The 23,343-nt window shown below is 46.3% G+C and overlaps 2 long non-coding RNA genes across 2 annotated transcripts; one reads left to right on the top strand and one right to left on the bottom strand.

Moving 5' to 3' along the window:
* Positions 1–1,770: 1,770 nt before the first annotated feature.
* Positions 1,771–8,120, bottom strand: LOC106744558. Its single transcript, XR_001374460.1, has 3 exons — positions 6,732–8,120; positions 2,166–2,262; positions 1,771–1,857 (listed from the first exon to the last, which is right to left on the bottom strand). It is a non-coding gene; the product is annotated as an uncharacterized LOC106744558 (long non-coding RNA).
* Positions 5,999–6,738, top strand: LOC106744557. The gene is made up of 3 exons (XR_001374459.1): positions 5,999–6,142; positions 6,242–6,435; positions 6,499–6,738. It is a non-coding gene; the product is annotated as an uncharacterized LOC106744557 (long non-coding RNA).
* Positions 8,121–23,343: the final 15,223 nt, after the last annotated feature.

Below are 23,343 nucleotides of genomic sequence, written 5' to 3'. Positions count from 1 at the left end.
GAAAATTACGCTCTCTGCGGTGGACATCCTACTCTTCTCTTCCTTTCTTCCCCTTCATCTCTCCCTCTTCCTTCCTTCTTTCCTCCCCACCCCTTCCACGTGGCTTTTTGTCCGCACGAGACGGCGGTGAAGCATGTAATCGGATTTCAATGACGATACGTTAACAACGTTGGCCGTCGCCGATCTCGTCGTTGTCGGTAAGAAATGAGATTACCCCGGATGGAGAAAGGGACATGGCGCATATACCGGCTATGTTGAAGCGCCAGCTTTTCGGCGAGTGGATGACGTATCTCTCTCTATCTCTCCCCTCAATATGGGGATCGATATGCCGAGGCCAATCGGTATGCATACGGTGCAATTGAAGCCGATACGAAGCGCGCGGTATAATGTATGAAAATCTAAGCCACCGTCGCGAGCTCGCATGTATCTCACGCGTGAGAACGAGAAAGAGAGAGAGAGCCGTAATACCGCTGCGGAGCGTCTCTCCGCGGCTTATCCCGATCGCGATTGTATTATGAAACTTTGCTCGCGACGTTTGGTACGTGGTTACGTCTCGAAGAGGATCTCTCGACTCGCGGATTCTCCGTTGGTGGAAATCGCGAATTCGTAATCTCCAAGTGGGTCAAGTGTGCATACACGCACAGGAAAGAGGAATCAACATATATACAACTGATACCCAGTTATCGGACTTAGTTTTTAGTTGTGGGAGCTACACGGAAAAAGAGTCTCATATAAATCAATGATAAATATTCTCATATATAAACAAGAATATAAGAATATTCTTAGGAGATTTTTAGTCTCGGATTGAGTGCGTGTAACACTCAAGTTCAATCAAATCGGGACTAAAAATTTCCCAAGATTATAATATATTCTTGCTTATATATGAGAATATATATCGTTGATTTATATGTAAGACTAATTTTTTCCCCACGTAGTTTTTCGCTGTGAGAGCTGATTCTTTTTTTTGCCCGCGTATGAACGATCACGTGTATAAGCCGAATTCGCAATTAAACGACGAAAACGCCGAGATGATTTTTCACCCGGAGAGCCGTTTCACGCGCTCACATATACACGCGATAACGACTCTATTCTGTTCCGAGTGAACGCGATATCGAGATAAGGAAGAGATACCGCGCGCTTCGCGTGTGCGCGAAGGCTCAATCCGGGCGCGAGCTAAGCTCATGAGAAAATAGTGCTTGGTGAACGGTGTTGTTAAGGCTCGAACGGCCGATCAATTTAACCTCGAAATCAAAATGGGAACCCGCATGGCACCCGTGGGAGATGTTCCCGTTGTCCAGAGGTCGAAGTGCATCGACGTGCACGGACGGCGGAGAGTGGCGGCAACGGCAAAGGCGGGCGAGCGAGTGAGAACGCAGACGCGAAAGGGGGAGAGAGAGAGAGAGGGGGGGGGCGAAATCTGCGAAAGTGGCAATGTACAATTCGCTTGATCGAGCGACTGCGCGGACTAGTTTCTAAACTGCCTGCTGCAGCCTCGCTTAAGTCTCTCAATGATCCCTTTGTTTAGCCACGGGGTGGCCTTAATGATCGCTTGTCCCCGGTAATGTCACATTTTGTAAGGTACACTCCGTCCTCCTGTCCTCGGTCCCTCCTGTTCTTCGACTCTCTCTCTCTCTCTCTTCCTCCCTCTGTCCTCTTCCTCTCTTCCATCTCGTCGGTTTCAATCTCTTCTTATTGTGTCGCGACGAGTCTCTCACGAGAGAGATATGCAGCCGCCCGCCTTTCTCAGTCATTTACAGTCTCTATCGTCTAACGCTCTAAACAACAACGACGTCGTCGCCGCGTTTCGCCGCCCTCTCGTCCCTCTCTCTTATTAATCCAACCTCGTACTCGGTGTCCCTGTAACAGAATCGGACAGAATGAATTTAAGCGGAGCAGAAAACCGGGTGGCAAAATGTAAGATGTATCTAGGTGGGAAATATAGCGATACGAGTGATTTTGCTTATTTCCTTCCTGTATTAACGATATTAGCAACGCGATCTGTTCGAGTGGAGTGCCGCCGCAGCCGAAAATTTCATCGTTTTCGCAAAGATACATTAGATCGCAATGAGTACTTGTAATCTTATACTATAACGAGCAAAATATTGTATTTTCCGCAACGCGTTTTATTTTCTTTCCGACTCGTTGGATCGAAGTCGCGTTCTTACCGTAAACTTATTTTTAGCTCAAGAGCAAGTCGATCGACGTTTGATAAAAAGATGAAATTAACCCGGGAATCCAGTCACCTGGGCTCGTTTCGTATCCCTGCGGTCAGAAAATGAAGCTCACGTCACAGTGCGTTTTTTTTTACCGATCGGGAACGAATACTTTATCTTTTATTTGGACATTTCAAAATCTAACCTGTGCAAGAATTGACCGTGACCCGGTCTTATTCATAGTACAAGCCTGTAAAAATTCGTTAAGGTGCAAAACTCGTGTAGAAATACTGTTATAAGAAGACATTTCATGTGCTCGTTCCGTTTCTTAAATTTTTTTAGCTTCTCCTCATTTTTTTCCAAAAAGTAGCGAGTAAATCTATATTCATAATGTCGATAAATAACAGTAAATTCCAGAGCAGTCAGTAATACGCCATATTTGGTTAATAATAGTGATTTTTAATTGGGGTCTACATGACCGCAGTTGATCGTTTATGTCAAAAAAGACAAAAATAAGTTGACTAAAGTAATTAGATTTGGTGATAAAATTGAGAAAGCTTTTAAATCGAAACGCTATTGCATAAAATTAAATCAACGGTATAATCGACACCGCTGGGATGAATCGGAAAGAAAGGGCCGCCCCTTCGTCGAAAGCAGGTCAGTCTCACGTCGCTGCGACTTTTCCACGCGTAGATATCGATACGAGCGGCGAATCTCAAAGCGGGGCCCGCGACAATGTTGCGCACCACTCCCTTGAGCCGAGCGCGCCGCCACTCGGAGAGGTGTGAAGCCGTGAATGTACTACAATGTGTTATGCGCGCGTCCCCCCGGTGTCGGCGGAGGACCGGCTTCGAAAACCTCGCGCACTCTTCCCGCGTGCGTATCTCGGCGAAAAATCGACATGGAAACGCGAAACAAACTGATCTTTTCCCAGGCATCTCGTTTCGCGCTCGTTTACGCTCGTCGCATGTGCTTCCGTCATAACACGTGTTCGTATATATGCTCGCGATATAGTATACGCGATATATCGTCGCATGGAGACGCCGGAAATACATCCAGAGAGTCGGAAGTTTTTTTTTTATCGCGAGATACGAGGTACTTGAGGTGACAAATGAAACTTTTCGGGCGAAATTCACACGTCAACAACTTTACGAGGCGGAATTTCGCGCGGAGATCCCACCGTGTAATTCTGTTATTTCTTCTTGGATAATATATATTACGCTCAAGTAATACGTTGTACTTAAATAATGATTCTCGAAGTCTCGGATATCGATTGATGTTCTGTACGGTAGAAAATTTTGTGTTAAATTCAAGACATTTCACGCGTCACAGACGGCCCACACAAGTTTTGTGCTAATTTAACGCAAGATCAGTGTGTTGAAAAGTAATACAATTTATATTATGTCATAAACTAACGCAAAGTTAAAATACGTTAATCGACAGAGAAATGTAAAATGTGTTATTTTAACACTTGTACATGTTGAATATCGACTCAAGACAAAATATATATTGAAATAACACAAACACAATATGTTAAATTAACACACGGGTGTGTTAAAAATATAACGCAAATATTTTGACAAGACATTATTGCGGAAGGTTTTAACACAAATACAAAATGTTTTTCACTCTGTACGTGCAATGAGTGTCGAGCACTGTACGACAGAAATTCGCTCTTGACGTTTGCGAATGGCCAGTTAAGAATTGATCACTGCTGTTGAGTCCGAGTTATCATTCGAATGAAATCAATATTGCATCGAATGAAACCGATATTCGCAACCAGCGTCGAAATGCCGATATCGAAATTCCGTCACTTTAATAATGGCCTGATATAAAATCGATTGTAAAACTCTACATGGAAAGTTGGAGGAGGCGTCTACAGATTTTTCCTTACGTGTTCTCCGCCGAATATAAAAATCTTTCAAATTATTACAGTTAGGTTAAGGTTCGATTTATATAAAAATCTTTCGATTTCGACTTCCTCAATGTTACTTTCAAGCCTAATAATTTTAATTTAATTTTCTCAATGAACGTCGATCGTCTTGCTTTCGAGCTAAAGACAAATCTATTACTGTCGGTAAATAATCTTTCAGATTATCAAGAGTCGACGGGGTTTTCAGGGATCTTCGGGATTATTAGTCGCAATGATGATCGCTTGACACGACGATACCGGATGCCGTGGAACCGACATCGACTTTTCAGTTATCCTCCGCGTTATCGCGAGTTTCCGCGCGCCCGAGATACTCCGCAAATGATTCCGCCACGCCCGAAAAATCTCTTTCATACATTTTGCGTATACTTATCGCGGATTTACGAGGGTGCCGCGACGACCTCTTCTCCCTGCCTGCCTCGCCCTCATCGCTCGGTACCATCACCGGTTTCTCCCGCCCGGTAACTTTTCATAGCTACTCGTTTTTCCCGGAGGCCACTCGCACACGCCCGTTATTCTCATGCTAAGCGACGCGGAGAGTGCTGCCGCGAATAAATTGCGCGGATAATTACGCGGAACGGTTTTAACTAAGCTCACTCGGAATAATGCGGAATACGTGCCATTATATCGCCGCGTTATATGTCGCGAGATATCGCGCCCGGAAAGAGATCTCAGCATTCTTTTAACTGACCGCATGAAATTAACACACATATAGGCTGTTAAAAAACAAACCCATTCAATAATTATATGACGGACTGTACTGAGCGAAAAAGTCTTAGTAAACATAGGTCGGAGGCTCAATCGTTTTTGAGATATAAACGTTCTTGTATATCGGTATCATAAATAAATATGACTAACTTTTTGGCTTCTACGTGTGACATGCGACGTGCAGATTTACCTCGGTGTTTACGAACTACGTTCTGAATGTCCTCGCTCAATTTCCATATATACTTTAGAAAGATTTCACTGGCAATCGTTTAGTTGTCATTATGCTCGTAAATCTGTAAGGAGAAGATGCCCGATGTGCCTGGAAATGGCGGGAGGATATGTGGAATACTTCCTGGAAATATCGAGATCGATTTAGACGGATTATCTTCTTCTCGTGCGACGCGTAGAAGTCAATAAGCCAATCATGATGCTAACATACAAGAATGTTTATATCTTAGAAACGGTTGAGCCTTCGACCAAGATTTGTCTCATCAGTACAGTGTGTACTATCTACCATATAAATATTTAACGGTTTTTTTGAACACCCTGTATATGTGTTCATACACACGGGGTAGTTTCTTTTTTTGCCGCCATAAAGAAAAGAAATTAAAGACAATTAAATACAATTACTAGGTCATTATCACGCGTCAATCCTCGCAAGGAAAGGTAGGGGGTCATTCATGACCCCACACACGGCACGTTTACTTATTACACGTATTACTGCAATATTTCTGGAAAATATATTTCTGCTTATTGTTTCACCTGATTTTCGTACCCTTTTCTTCTTTTAATCAAACAGAAGGCATATTCATGTATTTGGCCCACTCACGATCCCACCTTTCCGCTCACGTTCCGCTACCCCACCTTTCCTCGCGACGACGAAAAAATTCGTAAAACTTTATTCGTAGAATGCGAAGCTTACTTCACACAGAGAGATAAGAAGAACATATGCGAGATAAATTTGAAATCCCACAGATAAATTTTTAACTATTTTTTCCTCGAATGTGCGAAGGTTAGGTAAACACTTCGAGTCAAGCGAAACCACGAGACTCCTCTGTGTATCGGAAACGAAGAGGAGGGTTTCCATGCGCGTCGNGCGGGGGGGGGGGGGGGGGGGATGTACGGTCTAAAATAGAAGATTCGCGGAGATTCACGGAGTTATGACGTGTGTACGCGGAAATGCATGTTCGAGCGCACTCGTCGTCCGTCAAACGTGCAGCGATCGCCGGCGAATAGTCCGCGAATAGCTGAAGTTTCCGAGCCTTCCTAGCGAGCGGGCGAGCGTCGCGCTGACGGCAAGTTTGATGCCAAGTATTAATCGTCGGAATTGCTGTCGGGCGGATACGGGCGGGTACGTAAGTCTCGACTCGCGCGCTCGGACGACGCGAAGGCTCGCCTCGTTACAGTTATTTACGTATAGGTTTATTGCCGCGCGCGGCCCATATTTCAGCACCCGTGACGGTAGACAAGAAAACGACCTCGCGCGTTTTCTCGCGGAGTTTCCACCGGACCATCTGTTTTCTCGTTGCGTAAGACTCTATTCTAACCGATTATGCGTGTATCGTGCACACTCCCTCGGCCACGAGGAGGAAGAGCGTCGACGGAGCGCGAGAATGGATTCTACAGGGCGCTTATCGCGATAACGTACGTAATCGCGGAACCCACGGACATCTTTGCAACAACCAGACTGCTAATTTCATTGTTTAGGAGCGAGCGGAACAGTGGATTACGGAAATCGCGTAGCACGTCCATGCGTGGAGTAAGGGGGATATCTTATCGATTGCATAAGTGTATGTAAGCGATGCTCACGTAGTAAGAAATTTTGCGTTACAAACGGCCGGTCTAAATTTCTGTGTTACTTCGGAAAATATGTCGGAAAGTATATACGGATATGCTAAATTAACGTGTTCACCTTGTTAACATGTTACTTTGTAACATACCTTATTAAAGTGGCACCAAAATTTGGCTGGACCGTTTGTACGTTACTGCGAAACTGTTTACTGTGTATGCCTACACAATAAAAGGTTTTGTTTCTTCACGTGCCAGAAAGGTAAGGAGCAGGAAAATAGAGCAATCACAGACGATCGTTCGCCTCACGATCGAAGAATAATCGACTGACTGTCTCGTTGCTTACGTTTTCGCGCGTGCCGCCAGCCTTAACAGTCTCTCCATAGGTTTCAGTGCACGGGAAATAAACCGGGACGAATAGAATATTCCGAGAATTCTCCCGAAGAATCCGCGCGACCCCCGGCTGATTTTTTACTTCCCTCCTACGCGCACATTCAGCGCAGATTAACACCTCCTATATTTGCCATCCGATGTTCCCGTTCTTACGTTTCATTGAATCTCGCGTGCGCGCGCTTGAACCCCGCGGTGCCCTCTGTTGCGCTTCCGGGCAGAAAAAAGAATAATTCGAAGCGGAAACGCAATTGAGCGACGCGACCGCTTCGAAAGCAAGAAAGAGAGATAGAGAAGGAGAGACGAAGAGAAGCTCAAAGAGAACGAGAGAGATATCGGAGATCGGGGAAGAGAAGATGAACGAGAGTGAGAGCGGGGCCGAGGGAAGGGACCAGAATCGCGCGCTGCTTCTCGCGGGGGTGACGTCATAAAGCTTATTTATATACCCACACGTGTTTGAAGCGTGTGGTCACGGCGTTATTGCGAGCCGCACGACGATAGAGCCTCCCGACGACGACGATTACTACGGCTGTGCTGGTACTATGTGCCTGCTGTGCGTGCGTGAGCACGAACGACTTTTTAACACGCACCGCCCGCACACGCGCGCGAGAGAGAGAGAAAGCATATCTCTCACGCACGGTGGCTCTGAGACGCGGCTCTCTCTCTCTCTCGTGGATTGCGTCATGCCGCTGTCGCGCAGCTATATATCGCGACGTTACGAAATCCTGGAAAATCTACGAGCCCCGCCGTTTGAAAATACGCCGAGCGGAAGCGGACGAATGACGACGGGACGTGACGCGATATGTTGCACACCGGGAAAAACTAATGAGCAAGCCCGGGGAAAAGCGGTGGAGAACGCGCGAGCCGGATAGGGCGAGCGCGCGCGAATGGTTTTCCGAGGCGATAAAAATGTTGCGTGCGGCGATGCGATGACGTAAGCAGTTCGCGCCAAACGAGACTCTTCAGGGCCGCGGTTGGCTGTGTGCGACGGACCGATGCAACCGCGTCGTCGTCATCGTCTCTCCGTGTGCGCAGATTAGTGCGCACAATGGGCGGAAAACTGAACTTTCGCGATTTTGCGCGAAATGCGTGAGAGAAAAGCGCGTTCCCGTTTCCTCGAGAGTGCGATTCCGCGAAGGTGTTTTGAAGACTTTTCTAAGACTTAAGTTGAGGGGTCAGATTGACCCCACGACTTTCGTCGCGCGAGTGCGACAAAAGATACGTGTCAGCGGCCCGTCTTTAGCGCGCGAGGACGAGGCGTCCCTCGTTGGAGGGTCTCTTGCGTAGTGAGAGAGAGAGAGAGAGAGAGAAAAGATGGTTAATTTTATGAAAATTGTCATTTTCAATGTTAATTGTGTTCTTGTTGTTCAGACAAAAAATAATTGTGGCAAGATGCGTGTGTGATTGTTAGGACGGTTGTATGTTGCTATTGCTTACACTGTAATGACGTCCTCCCACAAAAAATTCGTTCTCCTGACTATAATTATTTCATTTGTGCAATTGTAATTATAAGTAGTATTGTGATAGTAATTAGAATTATTTATATTAAATTATATATACATATATATGATATTTTCAATAGAATATCTTCAAATTTTTAGAAATTCACTTACCGCCATCTTCAACCTTCTAACGGTAAGTTGAGGGGTCAGATTGACCCCACGACTTCGTTTATTTTACAACGTGTACGCGCTGTTTTTCTTCTTAAAGGATGTTTCATGTTATTAGTTACTTCTTTTAAACCATCTGGTACATTGATTATATGAAAAATGAACAAAATAGAGCTTAGAGTCGGACCCAACCCCACTTTCTTGGATACATCGAAAATTCATCTTGCCGTTAAAAGATTAACTCGACCTAATTAATTTATATTATGTGTATATTTTTTCTCTTTTTATATATTGCTTATTTACTAATTTTTTGTCTTTTCCTGCCTATTGTTTTTATTTTCGCATCAATATCATTGTACTTTATTACTAATTTATAATTTATTTTTTAATGTAACATTCGATTGGATATTCTTCTTTCGTATCTTTACAGGCAATTCGGCCTATTTTAAAAATAACCAAAGGGTATTTTCCCGTAAATATATTATTATTATTATTATTGATATAATGGTGCAAATTATAATTATAAATGATCGCAAATACCGAAAGTCATATCTCAGGATACGAATTTCTTCTCTTCCAAAGTTTACGTTTTTTCATCGAACTCGTGTCTCCCATCGCACCACCCCCTTGGGAATTTCCCGGTTTCACCGGGATTTTCCGTCGGAGGACTCGACGAGGCCGGCGAGTCTAATTCTGTAGTATGACTGCTCACAGGCAGCCCGGTGCGCACTCGGAATTCGCTCGCGATAGGAACCAGGAAGGTCTTCTGTGACGCGCGGTGCAACGAGGCGAGATGCGCGCGCGCTGTTTGAAGATATCCGCGTTGTTAGGTGCCAGCGCGTCATCATCGGGGTTTACACGAAGACGCCATTCCGCCGCCACTACCGCCGTCGACGCCGTCGAAAGCTCGCGATTGCGTGTTTTAGACGAGACACCGCGCTAAGTTCCCCGACGTCTTCGTGCGTCAAAGGAACGCGATTGTGCCGAACGAACAAACGCGAAATCTCCATGCTCTTCAGCATGGATCCACATGCTTTTCAGACGTTTCCTAAGATATATCACAACAACGTACACGTCCGCAGGACGTACGCACTGCGAGATCTTCGCGATATACCGCGTGTCGAAACATTCCCCAGGGCGATGGATCTATTTTTCTCCTCAAGTGTATAAAAATTCTCGCTGCATTGGAAAAAAGTGTTAGACATTTGTGACTGCTATAATATACTAATTGCACAGTAAAGTAACTATTAATTATTGCTAAAACTATTTACGTTTAATTTTTATTAATATAAAATAATATATCGTACTGGTCACTAATTTGAATAAATGCTAAAATTGTTTGGATTTCGATAGTTTAAATAAGAAAAAAACGTACATAACTGTAATTACTGTAAAACTGTAATTACTGATTTATTGCAAGAATTGTACACGATATCAATTAAATTTTACATAATTTTACATAATGTTGAAATGTTTACACATAATGTTTTACATATAATATTGAAATTATGGCGATATTTTCATATATATATATATATATATATATTAACGTGATATGATATATAATTATATATAAATTAATATACGATATATTAATAAAATGTAAAATAATAATATAAAAATAATTGCAGTCAGAAGAATAATTTTTCTAACAAATACTTTTACACAGTGTGTGTGTGTATGTGAGCAAAGATAGTCACATGCATTCTGCGACTGCGTCAGACGCAGGTCAAACGGTGGGGGGTGGGAAATTCCTCAAAATTCTCACTGCGTCTTTGTCAAAGCGGCGGAAAATATAGTTAGCGCCGAGAATAACTATAATTTTAGCCGAGATTGACCTTTTTCCTTCTCCGGTGCAGCTATTTCGCGCTGATCCGCTTTTCTTCGTCGGGCGTTGCGCGGCTTTACAGTGGGCGCGCGCTCTCTCTCGCTCACCCTCGCGCCGCGAGCTGACATTTCTCGATAATTGACGCATCAGACGCAGGCCTGCCGTTGCGGATTGTTCGAATTTCTCAATAATCTCCTTGAAGAGAGCGAACGTAGTACAGCGCGAGCAATCACAGCGATACGCGTCTCTCGCGAATTTTCAACCCCGGCACCGCCTGATTTCTCCGGGAAGGACACGTGAATCGAGCAAATCATATTTTCCCGAAGCTGATTCTTAGTTCCCTCCTGCCCCTCCGCTCCCCTCTCTTCTCTGTCATCTATTTCTCTCTCTCCCTCTCTCTTTCTCCCCNCCCCCCCCCCCCCCGCTTTTGCCTGCTGCGCGGCAGTTCGCGGAGCGATTATGTTGAAATAACTCGCGGTACGTGCGCGAAAAAGCTTCCGCGCGGGCGTACTCGCCGTCGGCTATAAAGCCGGATAAGCCGGGTGATCTATTTCGCGACGCTGAAACGGCGTCGTCGGACTTTAACGTCCGGATGGCCGGATGCGTCGTTTTTCTTATTCCTTTCCGCGACGCGTTTCCGCGCCGCGTCGGCGATCGATCGACGCCTCGTAAAGGTAGAGAGAGAGAGAGAGAGTCCGAATCCAAGGTGAGGAGGGAGGCGCGCGCGCGGTATCACGTCGCGTCACGTATGCCCGGATAAACTCGAAAGTCGCCCGTGCAGAACGACCGAGCAGAACGAACGTACGAACGATCGGCGACGGCGGTATTACGAGAGCGATCGGCGTGACGTGTGTCGCGTTATTACGGGGAATGACACATTAAATGTCGCGGCCGGCGCCGCGACCGCCGCCACCGCGTCGCGTCGGATCACGCGCGGAGCATAATTGACTGTGACGAAAAAACCGAAATTGTTCGGCCAACAACAACGGGAAGCCGGTGAAACGAGGTGAAGGACAAGGCACAGCCGAGTCCACGCGCACCCGCGACGAGAATCAGCAAATTCGACTCACTCGAAAAGGACGCCTCGTGTGGACGATTTGCATTTTCAACTTACTTTTACGCGGAGGAATCACTCACATACGCATACATGGAAAAACGCACTTGCTTCCGGTTGTGCTACGATTTCCGGTCAACACTCTGTACATGCCTATGAAATTACATTTTGTCGTAGAAATTCCCGGTAATTCGACCATTAGCGCGCCAGCTTTCGCACAACCGGAAATCGAGGCGTCGGTTAACGTTTTAAGGTAATTATGTCGCAGAGCGCCGAATTTTCAGTGACGATATTAACACTTTAATAGCCGCACGTCTATACAGTCAAACGTCGCCAGGGGCCGGCAATATTTTTGAAGAATTAATTTAAAAAAACTTTATTAAAATTTGCTGTTTACATTCATAAAATCACTTGTTTACATTCATAAGTCATCACACAGAGAGTGTGGTACTGGCCAATAATTTTCGGCGGTAGCATCACACACGTGTTGTGTGAGCGGACAATAACAGTTGTTCCGGCTATCACACACATGTTGTGTGAGCGGCCATTAAAGTGTTAAAGGGCTTTTATGTGTAAGTTTATTATTTACTGAAAATAAAATACTGTAACTTTTTTAATTATCTGAGTAATAAATGTGAATTTCGAACGAAATTAAGAGAAATATACATAATATTACAGACGCGGAGATATTAATTTTTTATTTTTCTTTTAATACTTCATTTATGCGTCAGTTGAACTAATAAAGGTGCGCACATAGTAGAAAGTGACATAAATATTTAAATATGTGCATATGTATATTGCGGGTATTTCTATAAATTGCAAATTTCCTATTGCTATATTTTCAAAACAAAACGGTCAATAATTCTGAAATATTTGTTTAACATCTCTATATTAGTCCTTAATATCACAGTTGTTTTTCATTAAAATCCTAATTGTGGCTTAGGAGGAATTAAAAATAGAAGTTTAAAGTAGGACATTAACCTCAAAGAATATGTATAAAAAGTTATAAGTCATTAGTCGCGAATATCTCAGCTTCCGAATGGTCAATCTACTTATAATCGCGCTAATAATCAGATCATACTTAAACCTACATATACACGAAAAAAATGCTGTTGAAGCAATAGAACTTCCAACAGCCCGCATAACTCGGGTAGATCTTGTAGACTCAATAGCAATATCATTGAAACTATTACTTCAATTATTGAAACAATACATAAGCAATTATAGAAACAATACACGCGGCAGTTTCAATAATATCCGCCATTGAATCGAGAAGATTAGCATCAATTACACCGCTGTTGGAAATTCGATCGATTTAACGATTCCAATTTTTTTCTCCATGTAGATTCAATTCTTCGAGAAACTCATTTTGCGCTACAACTACCTCGGGACGCGCGGGACCTCATCGGCGCGAAGGAAACGCGGAGACGCGGCGAGGAAAGTCGGCGAAGGGGGTCGTTTGGAATACTTTACGGGAGAGGGAAAGAGGACGAAGGCAAGAAACAAACAGAGATGTTTTCCGTCGCGCGACTACGACGAGTCGTCGTAGACTCGTAGCCGTGACTCATTCTTACGATACGACGTGACAACGCGTGAACTCACGTGGCGCGATAATAACACCCGTGTCTTTACCATCTACGGCGAAGGTGGGGCGATGCACACACGCTCGATTCGGATTCTTCGCTTCCTTCTTCTTCGGCTTTCTTGACGTTTCCATCGAACGAACACCTTCCCTGCGCTACGACGGCGGCAACGGCGGCGGCCTCCTAATGCATATAACGCGCTTATCGATCGGCGCTTGTCTCGTCGCGGATTACAAAGAGCCGTTTCACGGCGCGCGTATATGTGCGCGTCGTTACGTTGTTGCGAAGGCGCGGCGCCGGCGGATGCGCTAATCCCTTTCTTTATCGTAATTTCGGAGCACCGAGCGTCAATGGAGAGACGAGAGAGAGAGAGAGAGAGAGATAGAGAATGGGCTTGTAATCGGGGATTAAAAGAGTTTCACACGGACGCGCGTTTTCGCGCACACCCATTCACGCGATTTGACGCGTCGTCGAAAAATTACCGAAATTGACTTACCTGCAAATGAACGACGCGACGGATAATCTTCTAACGGGTTGTCGACAACGTGTTGAAACGATTGTATCGATCCCCCTGTGAATAATAACGCACATCTTTAACAATTCGCTCGTTATTTTCCTTCACGTAATTGTGGAAAACATATACATAGTGGGCATAGGAGAGACGATTTTTTTCCTTGTTACCATCGTCAACACGTATGTATAATGCTGATAGCGAGCGGTGCTAATGTTAACGACGGTAATTTCGCTTCTCTAATTACGAGAGGAAAATGCGGGAGATTATTGCAATCATCGTTCCCCGCTGTTTATACGGGAAGAGAAATCCGTCGAATCTCCTACTAAGCGGAGGATCGTCCCGACCGTTCTCACCGTTCGACGTGAACAATCGGCGTTTGCAATTACGCGGGACACCCTGTGGATAAGTCCGCGCGACTTATCCTCCCGCATTGCCTCCATCCACGGATGCCCTCTTTCCCTCTCCTTCCCCCTCTCTCTCTCTCTCTCTCTCTCCCCCTCGTCTCTCAGCCTTCTCTCTTCTTTCTCTACCACGACGACCGCCACTTTAGATCCATTGCCCTCCGCTGTCGTGCGGCTCCCTCCCTCATTTCTCTCTCTCTCTCTCTCTCTCTCTCCTCTCGCCCGTTGCCCTCACCATCGCGGGTATTAGTTTCAGTTCGGAACCGGCGCGCACTCCCACCGTGCAGAAAAAAATCGGGTCAACCGTGACTCGGCTCGACTCCGACGCGGCTCCGCTTCTCCTTCTTCTTCCTCTGCCTCTGTCTCTCCCTCTCCTTCTCTCCCGGCGCATGTAGCTCGAAGGATGCAATTACAATACAATTATCCCTCATCCTCTGCCCGGTCCCACGTCCCCGCCCGCATCTCTTTCTCTCTTCGTCTCGTCTGTTTTCCAGATTTCGAGAGCGCGATTTCAATCTTGCGAAACTGAGAAAGAGCCGACGTTAGACGAGAGTGAGAGAAAAGAGAGAGAGAGAGAGAGAGAGAGAGGAGGGGGGAGTGAGAGAACGAATGGGGGAGGGAATGGGGGGGTAACAAGAACCGAGTGCTTGTTCAATCGATTTCCATTTCAACCGATTCGTTAACGGGCCTTTTTTTCGCGGGCGGAGTCGACTTTAACCGCTGCAATCCTGCTCCCTTGTTTTACGAGCCCTCGAGATTGCAAATGGCCGTGGCATGACTATAACGCATTTAGGGGAGAGGAGGTTCTCTAGACGGCGGTCTTCCTCGTGAACTTACCCTCGTTTCGTTTCACGCGCGCGTCGATACGTGGTGTTAATCGTTGGTAGTTTCTACAACTTTGACACGGTTGCATGATGAATTATTTACGCCCGCGCGAGTTACTAATCGGGAACAGTTTTCGCCCTTCTATCGATCCTCCCCGAGTGACGTTGACGACCGTAATGAAAACTTCATTCGGTGGCCGTCCTTATATACGTTACTAATTCGCAGTAGAAGAGCGAGCATTGTTAACGGGAAGAGGATAGAGACGGAGAGAGACTGAAGGAGAGGAAGCGAGAAAGAGACAGAGAAATAGAGCGAAACCGCAGACCCGTGCGATTTGATAGCTGTAACCAGCCGGAAATACATTAGAACCGGATGTTGGGTCAACTTCCTGTCAAACGCTGGCACACCCTTTTTGCGCTCGCCTCTCTCTCTCTCTCTCTCTCTCTCTATCCCCCCCTCCTCTCCCTCCTTCCTCTATCTGCTTCTCTCTTTCTCTCTCTTTCTCTCTCTCTTTCCTTCGTTTCTTCTTACGGCCGAGCCGCCGAAGTAGCTTAAAGCTCTAGCTTTGTTAGCAAAACGTATATCATTATACCATTACGTAATCCCATGGACGACTATTTCCGATGCGCATTAAGCGTTTGTATAAGGAGCGTTGAAAAGTAACTCGAACGATATCTCAGCGGTGAAATCCTTAGCGATATCGAAGCCGGTTTTTTCGCAATAACCTTTCTCTCTCCCTCTCTCTCTCTCTTTGCAATTTAATATTAAATAAATATCAATCGATGTTAGATAAATATTTCTCGGTGAATTTGCGGCCGAATTTAAAATCGTGCATGAAGCAATATCGGGGCTCGTGTAATCTCGTCTCTGCGATAAATATTCGGCATTTTACAATGCATCTTGTTCGTATATATATACACACATATACAGTTATATATACGTACCCTTTAAATTTCTTGCGGTAGAGTCTCGTTCAAAGCGAATGAAAATGAAATAAATACATAAAATAAATAAATAAAAAGTTTTTACTCGAATAGTGAAGGTACTGCCACTCGATATCACATGCGACACTAGTGAGCGTTTCACTCGATTAAAATGAATTTGTTGCAGTGACAGCGGAGTATATCGGATTCACTCTTCGTTTTCGAATGAAAATATTCTTCACTCGACCATTCAGAGCGATGGTGATGATGATCTCGAAGTGTACCAAGTCAAGCTAGGAAATTCGATAGCGATTCTATAGCCAAGCAGGAGACGAGGAACTCTCTCTCTCTCATACAGTCGCATTTTTCAAAGAGTTTCCGGCGTGTGTCCTTTGAGCGGCGCTTTTATCGGGTTTATATTTCTTGATGGACGGGCGATTTCTTCGACGAGTCTACTTCTCCGAGATTCAAGACGCTCGCCCGCTAAAAGATCGTGGAGAGCCGTTGCGAAGTTCCGATATTTCGAACGCTCGGCGACACGACGGTGACTGCGACGACGATGCCTCGTTGAAAAGCCCTTCCTGCCGGAAATTAGTCGAAGAATGTACACGCGCTAATCGTGGAACACGTGGGAGAGCGGAGGCGCAGCCCGACAAATCTACTCTGCAATTTTTTCAAGCACACTCTGTAACTGTAACTCGCAGATTTATCGCATAACATAATAGCTACTTGCCAACATTGAACGATGTCGCTGTTAAGGCCAGGAAAGTACATAGACAAACGCACGCGGTAAAACCCAAGCGGTAAGCAAATCGACTAACCACGGAGATTGTTCTCTTTACAGTTCAGGAATAATTGATCGTGGTTGGTCAATTTTCTTACTGCTTGTGTTTTTCCACGCACACCCGGCCTAAAAGTTACGGAACAAGCACGCAGAATTTTGAATATAACGCATCGAACTTACGAAAATATTTCGTACTATTTTTACTCCTTACATGGCTTTTCGCCTGTTTTTAATTCTATTTTATTATTTTTATGCTCGTTTCTCGCACTCTCAGGCACTCACAGTCTGTTAAGCGACGGAATATGACGAGTATACGCCTGAGTATGCCTGAATAATTTTGAGGAGATTCGCCCGTTTTCGATACTCGTTTTCCAGCTGATGAATGACATCGCGTTAATACGTTCCTCTTTTACTCGGTTTCGTCTCAATGCGGAAAGAAACACGTTAAAGAGTCGGGTATTTACCCGTGCTACTTTAAAGTGCGCAATTGAATGCTCGTGAGAGTTAAACGAGTATTTCGTACTCGTAGCTGTATGTACGTTTATACACCTGAAATTTACACAGCACCGTGCACGTGTTTATTACTCAAAAATACCCAATGGTACCTTAATATTGGATTATACATGCGGCATTCGAATATGCAATCCGCTACGACCACTCGTTATTACGGAAAATGTCCCTTTCCGATTTAAAAACGGATTCGCACTCATTCAGCCGAATACGCGCATTTTCACCACCCAAATTAACAGTTCTCGCGAGTGCTAAAAACTGGTGAAATATTTTCGTAACGGAGTTTGTAATTCGGACTTTGTGGAGGTGTGCACGGGGAAAACAAGCTTTGCCACAACAGCGAATTGTTTGTTAATATAATGACAGCGGAAAAAAAATGCGTCACACAGTAAAAATAATTTTGCTGCTGCGGCAGAACGTCGTTGCGACAGCAATGAAATTTAATCGGCGTAATCAAACTACTCTGCCGTTCATATATCCAGCGAATAACAAATTGACACCCTTAATAAATCTTTCCGCTGTCCAAACCAATTTCCTTCGCCGTCACTATATTAACAAAACACTTTGCTGTTTCAGCAAAATTTTTCCCCCGTGTGAAAAATCTCCCACGATAATTCGACTGTCACTCTACTTCTCCACCGGGGGCGAGGAAAGAGGGAGGGGGAGGGGGGTTGCTCGGAGAAATTCAAAGAGTGCGATGAGGCCGCGAGCGCGTCTCGTCGCGACTTAAAACACGCACACACTCGCGAGGTCCGAGCGACGCGGGGTAATAAGCATGCAAATGCGCCGAAACAACACACGGGTATAACAATAATCAAAAAGCGATCTTCGGCTATATTGATGGCCGTCGAGAATTAAATCGGCAGGGAAATAATCTCGTTGGCGCGCCGCGAACAATCGCTCCGCCGAATATCAATTCGGCCACGGGCGCGTGTAAAATGTAACACAGCGAGCCGAAAAATGGTGTCCCGAAAATATTTCGGAAAATATCGCTCCTGTCCGCTCGGAACGATGTTCGCTCGCTCCCTCGGCCGTTCAGCCGATCGGTCGATCGATCGATCGATCATCCGCCGTGTGCAGTAGGTTCCGGGCCCGGGATAAATGTGTGCCATCGAATCCGTTCATAAGCGGTGCGTGGTGTTTTTTTCATTTCGCTTCTTTCTTCCTTTCTTTCTTTCTCTTTTTTCCCCCACCGCGAGGTCGCGCTTTTCGCTCGTAGCTCTCGCGCGTATCTCTCGCCGCCTGTGTGTACTGGGCGCCGAGCCCGCTGTGAAATCTTCCCGAAATCCAAAAATAGAGAAGACCTCGCGTTTCCCCAAACGATTATCGTCATCGTTATCTCCCGGCCGAGGTGGGAATCCACCTTGTTTGCGTTACCTCCTCGCGTTCAATGTTATCCTCCTCCCCCTTTTTCCCCTCCTCATCCACCTCTTTGCGGCTGGATCGATCGATCTCGCTTGAAAAGCGGAGGATCTCAGAGCGAGCCAAGTCACGCCATAAAATTCGATAGCGATTCGATAGCCAGGCGAAAGACGGAATTGCTCTCTCCCTCTCTCTCTCTCGAAGTAGCGTTTTTCAAAGAATTCTCGGCGTGTGTCCTTTGAGCGAGCGTGAGCTCGCTAAAAGATCGTAAAGAACCGTCGAAGTGCCTCGAGATACTCGGCGATGTGATACGAGTGCGAGCGTTTAAAAGCCTTTTCTGCCGGAAATTACTCGAAGAATACACGTGCGTTAATCGACAACACGTGGGAGGGTAGAGACGTGAACGGGAACTTTGTACGTGATATCATGCCGTCGCATTGATATCTCAAGTGATCACGAGACCCTCGTTCAGACTCAGTCGGAGAGATACTTGACCCATCATACACCATAATTATTCTTAATTAAAACATCACTCTATTTATTTCATAGAAGGTCTCGGATTACAATATATATGGAACTATTTTAACATTAGAATAGATCAAGCAGCATTTTGGATCAAGTAACATCTACTTGATCCAAGTAAAATATTTACTTCTTCCAAGTAAAAAATTGTCTAAGGAGTATCGAAGTAATTATTTATAATTATTCGGATTTCGCACTTTTTACTGTACCTTTAGTATTTCAATTATCAGCTAAACTTTCGTACAATCAGTGAAAACCCGGCACAGTCAACGTGTGGTAACCGCCGCGTTCGGACACTCGAGCTTCGAAGTCGCGAGTCCCCCGAACGGTTCTCGGTCGTCATCGCGGCGGAAGAGACCGGCCGGCATGAAAACTAACATGCCCCGCGTCTTCCGTCATTCCGCCGATCCGTCGTCATCCATTCGTTTGTCTATTCCGCGGCGCGTATCTAAGCGGAAAATAACGGTCGGTCGGTGGTGCACACGCACACACACACATACCGCCTGCATCACAGGTAACACACGAATAATCATATCGTGGCCGGCACAGCTCGGAGGATTTTGTGTGAGGCAGCCGGAATAACAAACGGTGCCGAGAACGCGCGGGGAGGGGGGAGAGCAAGACGACGCACGGGGAAAGAATATTAATCCTTCGCCCCCGTTGTGTACCGGCGTGTGCATTAGCGTATTCAACCGCCGGTGTTGTTTGCCCACCCGGATCATATACAAGTAGTTCCCGACCTGCATGATTAATGCCTTCCCGAAAATTGCCATGAAGAGCCAGTCAGCTCGCGGGAGCGAACGAACGAGCGAGCGAGCGCGAGTTATGTGAGTCAACATCAATAAATAATAAGGACAACACAGCGACGGGCGCGTTATTATAACGATAGAGAGAGGGAGGGGGAAAGAGAGAGAGAGAGAGAGAGAAGAGGCTCGGGAGAATTTCTCCCGAGAATATTACGTCAATTAGAGAGCTCGCCAGCTCTCGCTTTTCCGATCGTCCTTGGAACCTTCGGCCCACACCAGCTCCTAGCACGACTTCCTACCGACGACAATGCGGAATTTACGCGGCTCCCTGAGCCTGCCCCTTCATGAAATGAACGAAATTTCGAATTAAATGTGCACGTGCTTAATATTACCAACGTTAATATTTACTTATTAGAATATCACTGCACACAATATTGCACTGACATCTCGTGTGTCGTGGGTGTAACCTGATCCATCAACTGAGACCCACCACTATTTTGGGAAATCAGAGAGGACCCCAATTAAATCGCAGGATATTTTCTCTGTAGGAAACTGAAAGGCAATGTCCGGGATAAAAACGGGATTCCCAATTGGTATCGCGATCGGACGACCTATTTTGGGGAGAATTTTGCGCATTTTAGCCGGAACCCGTACCGTGAACGGGAAAGCCTGGTGAAATTTCTATGCCGGTGACAAATACAATAAACGTCCTGCGCTGTGAACGACCCCTACCTTTCCCCGCGAGGATCAACCGATCCGACGGAGGAAAGAAAACGAGTTGTCTCGCCCTAGATCCCTCGGATCCCCGAGTGCGTCTCCGCGTATGAGGCGCGGTTTGAAGGTAAATCAGCAGATTCGGCGGCGATAACGCGTCGTCGTCTTCTCTCCGCGGCCCGTCAGGAGATTCCTCTGCCTTTCTTTCTTCGTGCCTCTCCGGGACCTTTCTTCGTCGTCCCTCCTCGTCACCGGCGGCTCGTGACCGTGTCCCTTTGTACCGACGGATAACCCCGCGTCCCATCTTGCGCTCGGGAAAAAGTTGGAGGAGAAAGAACGGCCAGACAAAGAAATGAGAGAGAGAGAGAGAGAGACGGGTCCCAAAGTCAAGGGGTCACCTCGGACCAATTTCAGCAATGCCGGGCATTTAAATGGAGCCCCTGACGTAATCTCCTATCTCTCCTGACGCTCGCATTCCATGAGTCTGATGATCACCTCTCGCTCTTCTCCCCTCCTCCCGGCTACGTACGTGCGCGTGCATGCACGCCAAATGAAAGCGCACTCTATCCTCCTCACGAACTTAGCCCGCGCCGCTCATCCTCCTGCCCCCTCCGCCGTCTCCCCCGGCTTCTCCTCCGCCGACGGCTCTCTCGCTATCGTGCGAGTCATCGCACGATCGCGAGCGGGCCGTGTGCCCCGAAGAAAGGGTGCTTTCACGAGGAACGACGTCGAAACGTCCGCACTCCTCCATGTAACAGCCCGCCCTGCGCCGCGCATACGGAAAAGTTTTCGCGGCCGAAGTCGAGAGTCGAGGAGGACCGCGACGCGGCAGTCCTTTCGTGAGTCGCGTTTCTTCTTCCCCTCTTTCTCTCATTTTCTTTCCTCCACCCCCACCCCTCTTTTTTTTCTTTTCTTCCTCCTCGCAATCGGGCGACGTTCTCAAAAAATGAGAACGGGAGTCTTCACTGGACCCTGTGCGACCCCGGTAAAATACAGAGACCGCGCGTAGAAAGGGAAGTTTATTGGGAGAAAAGTTGGGATAATTAGTAATAATTGTCGATTGTAACGGCTTTTGTAATTAATAACTGAAGTGACTACACGGGGGAGGAAATTAGTCTGAAGTCGGGGATAGATATTCTCATGTACAAGCGAGAATATCGCGTCGCCTTGTATAAGCAGAACACGCACCGAAAGAAAGAAGCGCTATATTCAAGTGAATATTTATTTAACCCATATAATAAGATGATTACTCCAATACATTTTAGTAAATGTTTACTTGAATGCAGCACTTCTTTTTCCTTTCACGTATATTATTCAATAAATTGCCGATGATTATTAATTTAACTACTAACGTGATTAATAGCTGTAATAACTATAACAGCCATGTTCAATAATTACTGTACTGTACTTAACGAATGAGCCTTGCTTTGCTTTTTGTTACAGGCGGCTCGTGCCTCTCGCGCGAGGAGGAATGTAGGACGCGCGAGCCAGCATAATGCACGCGCGCGTGCGCGTGGCCGCTCGTACGTGTGTGTGTGTGTGTGTGTGCGCCTTCTACTTTCACGGGAGAAATAATTGTCTCGGTGGTATCACGAGCGGCGGATTAAATCATCCCTCCAAAGTGGTAATTCAGACATTCCGCGGGCATTCCGTGATATCGAGTCGCGCGAATGCGAAACCAAAGGCGAGCAACCGCACGGCAACCGGAGTGGATAGCGGTAAAAGCTCTCGCTTACCGGAAGCGCCGCTTTGTATTTTCAAGCACCTCGCTCGTGAAACGAAAAAGCAACAGCATTCGTACACCGCTCCGTTCTCATGCTCGGTTCTTTTTCTCCGTGCGTCTATGTGTGTATGTATATGTGCGTGTGTGTGCGTCTCCTAACGTCGGCGGGAGGACCGGAGAAGAAAAACCGAAGAAGAGGAAGAAAAGGAGGAAGAAGGCGGGAGTGGGAGACAAATAATGCCGAAGCGTTACAGGCGGGCCTGACTCTTTGCTCGGCCCGTACACCTAATGTTGGGTGAGCAAAGTTTCAGGTGTGTTTGTGACGTTGTACCTTCGCGACCCTGTCGTACCTCGGGAGAAGAGGGAAAGGGAGAAGAGTAAGAAAGGAAGAAAGAAGGGAAGACGGCGGAGAGGGGAGGGGAGGAGGAAACGGACTGGTGCGCGCGAGGTTTTTACACACGAATCGAGCCCGGTGTGTCTCTTGACAGTACTCTTACGCCTGAAATTTGCTTTTTACCTGGCCTGCGCGCTCTCTTACTTGGAGAAAATAAAGGTGAGCAAAGTTTCAGGTGTGTGAGTGCGTTAAATTCCTCGTGCACCTTCGGCCGCAGATACAACGCGCACGTTCTTTCACGCACACGCACGCACGCGCGCACACACACACACACACACATACGAGCGAGAGTGTTGTGAACGTTTATTACAGCGCGGTATGCGCTACACACATAGTCCAAGCCCAATTCGCAATGGTTACCGAAGACAATTCGCAATGGCTGCTAATTAAAGTCATTGTAATTTCACAACAGCGCGGAACAAAAAGATGTATGTACATCGATTGTTTCGCGACAATACGACGGCGTTGTTCAATAAATGATTTCGAATAATAGTATCCACCGCCCGTCCGTTCACTCGCGCGCGCGCGCGCGACAACCGCGCCGCCGGGGGTCAAGCGAATTAATTAATTAAATCGCGCAATGCGAACTTTATTATGCGATAATTAGCCGCCGTTGTTTATTCGAATGTTACCGATGCTGTCGGCCGCTGTCGATAGCCCGCGCGCGCCAACAATTCATACATATATTTAAGGAAAGATTAATCGAGATTCAATCTTTATCGACGTTTTCGTGAATAAATAGTTACTCGCCCGAGCTCTGTTGCGAACAACTGTTGAATCGCCGGCGAAATATTTGTCAGGCGGAAGTTAATGAAGAATGCACGAATTTGCTGCGGACGGTAACGATTATATAAAAATCAGCGTTTCCTTCCCCCCCCCCC

Source organism: Dinoponera quadriceps, unplaced genomic scaffold (assembly GCF_001313825.1).
Source record: "Dinoponera quadriceps isolate SergipeBrazil2010 unplaced genomic scaffold, ASM131382v1 scaffold1339, whole genome shotgun sequence".
NCBI classification, from domain to species: domain Eukaryota; kingdom Metazoa; phylum Arthropoda; class Insecta; order Hymenoptera; family Formicidae; genus Dinoponera; species Dinoponera quadriceps.
The sequence above is the reverse complement of the archived record's forward strand: the minus strand, read 5'-3'. Positions and strand labels throughout refer to the sequence as shown.